Below are 8,249 nucleotides of genomic sequence, written 5' to 3'. Positions count from 1 at the left end.
GATATAGAACTTGGTTGGTGAGTGAATGGACAATGCTTCGCAACCTCGACGGTGCTCAAAACTTCTAGTGTTAACTCCTTGTAGGTGGGCTCTTCAATAGAGAATAATTTGTCCCATCCACTATGGGAGATGAGCTCCAAGATGATACCATCCAACACCAACAGCTTCAAGACATCCCAATCTATTCTCCGAATGGTTCCAAACACCTTTCTCGATAAAAGTGCATAACGGGTCTTGTGCTCTTCAGTCTTAAACTTTGGTTCGTTGGAAGGGGGAGAAGGGTCCCTCCTAGCCTTTTGGTAGGCCACTTTCTTCACCCTCATACCTACAAGACCAAGGGAAGAACAATTAACCAAGTTTTAAACAAATACAAGCTCAATGGAATGAAAACTAGTGAAAAATGCCCAGTGCTACAGTAAACCCGAAAAAATTTTGCAAGAACCTTGTTTGTAAATGGAGCACAACAAATTTACAATCACAAAGTTTCATTCCACACATGTTCCACCATCCAAATAGATCAAAAACCCCATAGAATCAGCCCAAAAAGAACATCAAAAGCTCAAGGTTTGAGAGATGAGAGACATACCTTAACCCTAGAGTAAATGGGGTGATTCAAAAGCTTAAAATGGCCAAGAGAGTGTTTAAACCTTGAAATTCCTTCACAAAATAAGATTAGAGGAGGAGGAGAGTGATCTAGAGCAAAAGAAATGAGTGGATTTGGTGGATAAATGAGAAAGTTATGAGAGAAAGAAGATGAGTGTGTGAGTGAGAAGAAAGAAGATGAGTGAGGGGCTAATTTAAACCCTCACTCGGGTGTCCTTGTGGGTGCCCTTGCGGCCTCAAGGGCTCTCAGGATGGCTCACAGGTGCCTTTGCGGGTGCAAGGGCACCCGTGAGAGCTCTCTGGTGCCTCACTGGTGTCCTTACGGGCGCAAGGGCACCCGTGAGAGCTCTCTGGATGGCTCACGGCTTCTTTCACGGTCATAAAATGGGTGATTTCCAGATTTTCATCAACTTAGCCTCCTCCAAACCTAAAAAACAATGAAAACAAAGCCAAATTAAGCACATAAACACTCAAGAATTTAATTTCATGGAGTCTAAACATCAAATCACTCAAGGCATTCTCAACGACATGGATGAAAAACATAAGAAAGATGTGAACAAGGCTACCAAACATGCACAAAAACTAAAGAATACAAACCACAACCACTCAAATAATACGAAAAGAGAAGGTAAAGAGTTCAAAAGCTTGGGTTGCCTCCCAAGAAGTGCTTAGTTAACATCGTTAGCTTGACGTGTTTTACCTCATGATCATGGTGGGACATATGGTGGAGAGTTACCTCCATTCTTTGGCAAAGTGTTGTTACCCGGAAAGTTCATTGAGAGACATGAAAAAATTTGTAACTTGCCTTGGCTCTCGAAGTATAAGTGGTCTACCTCCTTGGGTGGCATTGGGGAGACAAACACACTTCTTTTCAATCTTTCATTCACTTTTCTCCACACTTTCTTCACGGTTTTCTTTTTCTGTCCATGAGGTGGTGGCCTAGCCTCCATTTGGGCTACTTTATGAGTTGGTGGAGGAGAGGGGACCTTGGCCTCAACTTCATTGATCTCGAACCCCTCTAAGTACTCGTCCAAGGGATTTAGAGCCAAAACCTCCTGCACACAATCAGAGATGATTAAATTAGTATTATCAATAAAGTATAAAGTATCATCATGATCAAGTGTGTTTTTCATTGCTTCGGGGAGAGTGAAGACCACTTGTTCATCTCCAACCCTCAAGCTCATCTTGCCTCTCTTGACATCAATCAAAGCACCAGAAGTGTTAAGGAATGGGCGACCGAGAATCAAAGGGACGTCAACATCATCGTCCACATCTAAAATCACAAAGTCCACTGGAATGATAAGTTTGTCAACTCGAACTAGAACTTCCTCAACCACTCCTCGAGGTTTTCTCACTGAGCGATCTGCAAGCTGCAGGGTCATCCGTGTGGACCTCAAATCTTCTAACCCTAACTTCAAGAACAAATTATACGGCATCACATTTATGCTGGCCCCAGAATTGGCTAAAGCATTTTCTTTCATTCCTTCCCCAATAACACAGGGGATGATGAAGCTGCCGGGATCGGTGAGTTTCTTAGGAAGCATCTTCTGGATCACAGTAGAACAGTTCCCCAATAAAGTCACAGTCTCTAAGTCTTCTAACTTCCTCTTGTTGGTGAGGAGATCCTTCAAGAACTTAGCATACTTGGGTATCTGTGAAAGACCCTCGACCAGGGGGATGTTAATGTGAAGTTGCTTGAAAATGCCAAGGAACTTTTTAAATTGGGCTTTTTCCTTATCTTGCTTGAGCCTAGAGGGGTATGGCACTACAGGCTTATACTCAGCCACCCCCCCCGGATCGGAGACTTAGGAACATCTTCATCAGGCTTCTTCTCACTCTTTTCACTCCTATTCTCAACTAAACTAGGGTCTTCCCGAACGGCTACTGACAAGGTCCCCTTGCGTATATCCCGCAAGTGCACGGGTTTGTCGAAGTAATAATCCCAGGTGAGCGGGTATCGAATCCACAGGGAATAGGGAATAAAAACACCTAATTTGATTCTTAGCTATGTGAAAAATCAATAGTGATAAAATGTGACAATGTTTCAATTCTCGAAAGTAAAAACAACAACTAAGAAGGCACGAATAAAGGAGAAGGTAAAGCAATCGATAAAGATGGGGTACCCGGATAATGCTCCGCCTAGGATAATCATTTCAATGCAAGAACCCTCTATTATGCTTTCTAATCAATGCAATAGTGAGTCGTGGAAATCCTTAATTACATAGTCCCAAATCTAAGGTCAACTATGCCTAACTCTACACATGTCCCAGAGAAGAAATCGAACAATCTCAACACCTCCCACTCGCATAGAGTTGCAATAAGCTCTATGGATTCCAAGTGATAAATCTCTTCCTAATTATAGACCTAACCCTTTGGTCCGGTGGAAGGTCCCCTAACCATGATTAAGCCCCAGATACTAAGATCACCTTAACGCTTCACCCCGCTGCACGCAACTAAGCTCCCTGGGAGGTTCATCCCTTAGACCATTCACTCTATTATGGCCGCAAAGAACTCGAGGAACGGAGGTAGAATCTATCACGTATGAGGGGAAAGGGGATGCTCCTGTACCTCTCGACTCACCCTCTCAACCCTCTCCAACCTAGCTTTTGTCTAACGCCGTGGTGTGTCACTCACTCACAAGGTTACCAACAAGAACTCTCAACCCCTAGTGTCACTCTAGGGGAAAATGTTCATACAATCAAGCATTCAAGGTTGGAACTCACAATAAACATCAATTTATTGAAAGCATAATAAAGAAGTTCAATGAAACGAATACATCCTAGGGTTCACAATCATCCAAGCACCCACTAGGGGTTTAGCTCTCCATGGAGCTAAGTACAATCAAAGAAAAATAATGTAAAAGCAATGAATCCATAAAGAAACCCCCTCGATGGTCGTGTCGATGGTCTTGTGGAAAGTCCTCTACTCGTTGTCCAAGGATTCCCTCGTCCAGTATAGGATACGCCTCGACGGAAGCTCCCCTACCAACCTTCTTCCTAAGGAATGACGATGTCAAAGCCGTAGAACCTCTCCAAAACCTTGGCCAATACCCCTCAAAACCCTAGCCAAAGCCCTCTCGCAAGTTGGGGAAAAGATGGAGAAAAGAATAGAAAAATCGGGCCGAATCGGCTTTAAATTGGGCTCGAATCGGGCGACTCCACGGGCGTGCATAATGTCACATGCCCCTATGGAATTTCCACACGGGCATGGATAATTTCCACACGCCCGTGTGGATTCTCTGGTTTTCTGCTTTTCTCCGCCGACCGTGAACAAAGGCTCGGTACAAGATTTTTACCACGGTGTTGTCGCAGGTGCTCGCTCATGATCCGGCCTGAATACATTCCCAAATCCATACTTTCATTGGGGTAACGCAAACGGGCACACGTTCACGTCGTGGATCACTTGCTTCTTCAATGATAGGTAAGTTGGTGGAGCTCTTGTTCTATGTGCATAGGTCGGAATGCTCGAGTGTGACTGCCTTTGTGCCCCTCCAAATGGATGTACCCACTCGAATATGAGGAGGTTGGCACACACTCTACCATCTCACGCCTGACCTATGTCTTCGCGTTTGAACCTTAGCAAGATTTCCTCCAAAATCGGTGCATTATGATCCACATTGGCTTCTTTCCTTCATACTCGGCCTCACAACCCTACCTGCATAAAAGTAACATAAAAACACACATATTAGTGTAAAAACCCGAGAAAAGTAATGCTCAACATAAGGAGTGAACACTTCGCATTCATATCGCACAAGCACTTATCAGCTACCCGTTCATTGGAGGCACCTGGGCTCTTCTTGGCCCTTGCCTCCAACTGTTTCCCACTTCTTAGTGTGACAGCCTTCAAATGCTCCCTCGGGTTGCTTTCAGTGTTGCTTGGTAAGCTACCTGAGGGTCGTTCTGATTATGGTCTAGCAAGCTGTCCCACCTGGTTCTCAAGAGATTGTACAGTCACTTGAAGATTTCTCAACACATTGCTTATCTCACTGAGCTGTCCCCCATGTTGTGTTAACTGATTGTTAATATTCTGAAATCTTGCCTCAGTATTAATCATGAACTTTGCTAACACATCTTCAATGGTATATTTCCTGTCTTGTGGTTGTTGGGGCTGAATCTGAGGACCTTAAGGTGGTGGTGGTCTTTGTTGTGACTGACCTTGGTTCCAAGAGAAATTTGGATGGTTCTTCCACCCCGGGTTGTAAGTGTTGCCAAAAGCATTTCCCGGACCCCTTGGTCCTCCACTGACATACTCTACTGACTCAGTCAGTGCGGGGGAAGCAACAAGAATGGGGCACTGGGTTATTGCATGCCCAGCACCACATGTTTCACATGACATCACTGCCTTAGGACTTCAGCCAGAACCCAACATGAACTGATCAAATCTCTGTGTCAAAGCTTCAACCTTTGCGGCCAATGCATTGTTATCCATGACACTCTTGGTCAAAGCATCCTCTTTTGCAGTGGTTTCATTCACCTCGTACAGCCCTGCTGCCCTTGGTGCCTTTTGTCTGGTCCTCCAATGACATTCGTTGCTAGCCATGTTCTCAATTAATGTCTCAACTTCTTCGGGGAGTTTGTTTCTCAAAGAATCACCAGCTGCTTGATAAGTTCTTGTGCGATATGAATGCGAAGCATTCACTCCTTATGTTGAGCATTACTTTTCTCGGGTTTTACACTAATATGTGTGTTTTTATGTTACTTTTATGCAGGTAGGGTTGTGAGGCCGAGTATGAAGGAAAGAAGCCAATGTGGATCATAATGCACCGATTTTGGAGGAAATCTTGCTAAGTTTCAAACGCGAAGACATAGGTCAGGTGTGAGATGGTAGAGTGTGTGCCAACCTCCTCATATTCGAGTGGGTACATCCATTTGGAGGGGCACAAAGGCAGTCACACTCGAGCATTCCGACCTATGCACATAGAACAAGAGCTCCACCAACTTACCTATCATTGAAGAAGCAAGTGATCCACGACGTGAACGTGTGCCCGTTTGCGTTACCCCGATGAAAGTATGGATTTGGGAATCTATTCAGGCTGGATACTATAGCAGAGCACTGCAGCAACACCGTGGTAAAATACTATACCAGCACTGTTCACAGCCGGCCGAGAAAACAGAAAACCAGAGAACCCACACGGTCGTGTGGAAATTATCCACGCCCGTGTGGAAATTCCACAGGGGCGTGTGACATTATGCACACCCGTGGAGTCGCCCGATTCCAGCCGTACTTAAAGCCGATTCAGCCCCGATTTTTCTATTCTTTTCTCCATCTTTTCCCCAACTTACGGGAAGGCTTCGGCTAGGGTTTTGAGGGGTATTGGCCAAGGTTTTGGAGAGGTTCTACGGCTCCGACATCGTCATTCCTTAGGAAGAAGGTTGGTAGTGGAGCTTCCGTCGAGGTGTATCTTATACCGGACGAGGGAAATCCTTGGACGACGAGTAGAGGACTTTCCACAAGACCATCGTCACGACCATCGAGGGGGTTTCTTTATGGATTCATTGCTTTTACATTCTATTTCTTTTATTGTACTAAGCTCCATGGAGAGCTAAACCCCTAGTGGGTACTCGGGTATTTGTGAACCCTAGGATGTATTCATTTTATTGAATCTCTTTATTATGCTTTCAATTAATTGATGTTTATTGTGAGTTCCAACCTTGAATGCTTGATTGTATGAACATTTCCCCTAGAGTGACACTAGGGTTGAGAGTTCTTGTTGGTAACCTTGTGAGTGAGTGACACACCACGAGCGTTAGACAAAAGCTAGGTTGGAGAGGGTTGAGAGGGTGAGTCGAGAGTGCAGGGAGCATCCCCTTTCCCTCATACGTGATAGATTCTACCTCCGTTCCTCGAGTTCTTTGCGCCATAATAGAGTGAATGGTCTAAGGGATGAACCTCGGCTGGGAGCTTAGTTGCGTGCGAAACGTGAGTGAAGCCGAGGTGATCTTAGTATCTAGGGCTTAATTGTGGTTAGGGACCTTCCACCTGGACCAAAGGGTTAGGTCTACAATTAGGAAGATATTTATCACTTAGAATCCCTAGAGCTCATTGCAACTCTATGCGAGTGCGAGGTGTTGAGATTGTTCGATTTCTCCTCTGGGACATGTATAGAGTTAGGCATAGTTGACCTTAGGTTTAGGACTATGTATTGAAGGATTTCCATGACTCACTATTGCATTGATTAGGAAGCATAATAGAGGGTTCTTGCACTTGAAACGATTGTCTTAGGCGCAGCATTATCCGAGTACCCCATCTCTATTGATTGCCTTACCTTCTCCTTTATTCGTGCCTTCTTACTTGTTGTTTTCACTTTCAAGAATTGAATCAATTTCACACTTATCACTATTGATCTTTCGCATAGCTAAGAATTGAATTAAGTGTTTCTATTCCCTATTCCCTGTGGATTCGATACCCGCTCACTCGGGATTATTACTTCGACAAACCCGTGCACTTGCGGGATATACGCAAGGGTACCTTGTCACTGCTGCATCAATGAGCTGCCTTGTAGCATAATTCAGCCCATTACAAAGCATCTGCACCCTCATCCATGCAAGGAATCCATGATGAGGACACATGCGTAGAAGATCCTTAAACCGTTCATGTGCCTCAAACAATGTCTCGGTGTCCCCTTGCCTGAAGAATGAAATCTCCTGTCTCATTCTTGCTGCCTTGCTTGGTGTGAAATATCTAGCAAGGAACTTCTCCACCATGTCTTTCCATGTAGTGATGAATTCAGGAGCTAAAGAAGTGAGCCATATGTATGCCGCTCCTCTCAGACTGAACGGAAATAATCTCAACCTAATGGCATCATCAGATACAGAGTTGATCTTGAAGGTTGATCAAATTTGAAGGAAGCGAGAAAGATGAGCATGTGGGTCCTCATCAGCTAACCCATCAAACTGTACTCAGTTTTGAACCATTTCTATCGGCTTGCCTTGATCTCAAAATTATTGGCCGGAATAGTAGGTGCTTGCACACTAAATTCTTCCCTGGTAAATTGTGGCCTCTCAAAATCAAATAAAGTTCTCCTTGGCTCGGCCATAACTGAAGGCTTACTAGATTCAACCCGGATCTCTTGTTGTCTTGAACTTTCAGCCACTTCTCTCAACCGTTGATGCAAGGCTCATTCAATCTCGTCGTTGGGCTCAACTAAATTCACTTGACTCGCTCGTGATATAAGATGGGTACCTTGCAAGATAATTAGAGTCAAGACTTAGATATTGAAGAAGAAGAAGAAAAAAAGAAAACAGAATGCAAATGAAGGAATGATGAAATATATACACAAATGATAAACAAAAATAAAACAATGGTCAAATCAACACGCTTGAAGTTTTCCGAGTATTCCTCGTGGGTCCCCGACAACGGCTCCAAAAACTTGATCGCTTCCCGCAAGTGTACGGGATCGCAAAGTAATACCCCTCGTGCGAGCACGAGGGGGTCGTATTCCCAAGGGCCCGAGAAGCTACTCTTACTTCCTCTTCGCTATGTTGTTTAACCTCCAAGTTTAAATGTGATAGTGATAAAACAAATAAACAAGTAAATGCAAAAAAAATGCTAACAATGAAGGCAAGATACGGGGGTCAATCAAGGGAAGAAAGCGGTCACAGATGAGGATCCTCTCAGGGGCTACTAAAGTGTGCAGGATGCCAGAA

At 44.4% G+C, this 8,249-nt stretch overlaps 1 non-coding gene across 1 annotated transcript; it reads left to right on the top strand.

Annotated features, from left to right (window-relative positions):
• The first annotated feature begins 7,152 nt into the window (after window positions 1–7,152).
• LOC120268613 lies at window positions 7,153–7,259 on the top strand. Its single transcript, XR_005538974.1, has one exon. It is a non-coding gene; the product is annotated as a small nucleolar RNA R71 (small nucleolar RNA).
• The last annotated feature ends 990 nt before the right edge of the window (window positions 7,260–8,249 follow it).

This window comes from Dioscorea cayenensis, chromosome 1 (assembly GCF_009730915.1).
Source record: "Dioscorea cayenensis subsp. rotundata cultivar TDr96_F1 chromosome 1, TDr96_F1_v2_PseudoChromosome.rev07_lg8_w22 25.fasta, whole genome shotgun sequence".
Classification (NCBI taxonomy): Eukaryota; Viridiplantae; Streptophyta; class Magnoliopsida; order Dioscoreales; family Dioscoreaceae; genus Dioscorea; species Dioscorea cayenensis.
The sequence above is the reverse complement of the archived record's forward strand: the minus strand, read 5'-3'. Positions and strand labels throughout refer to the sequence as shown.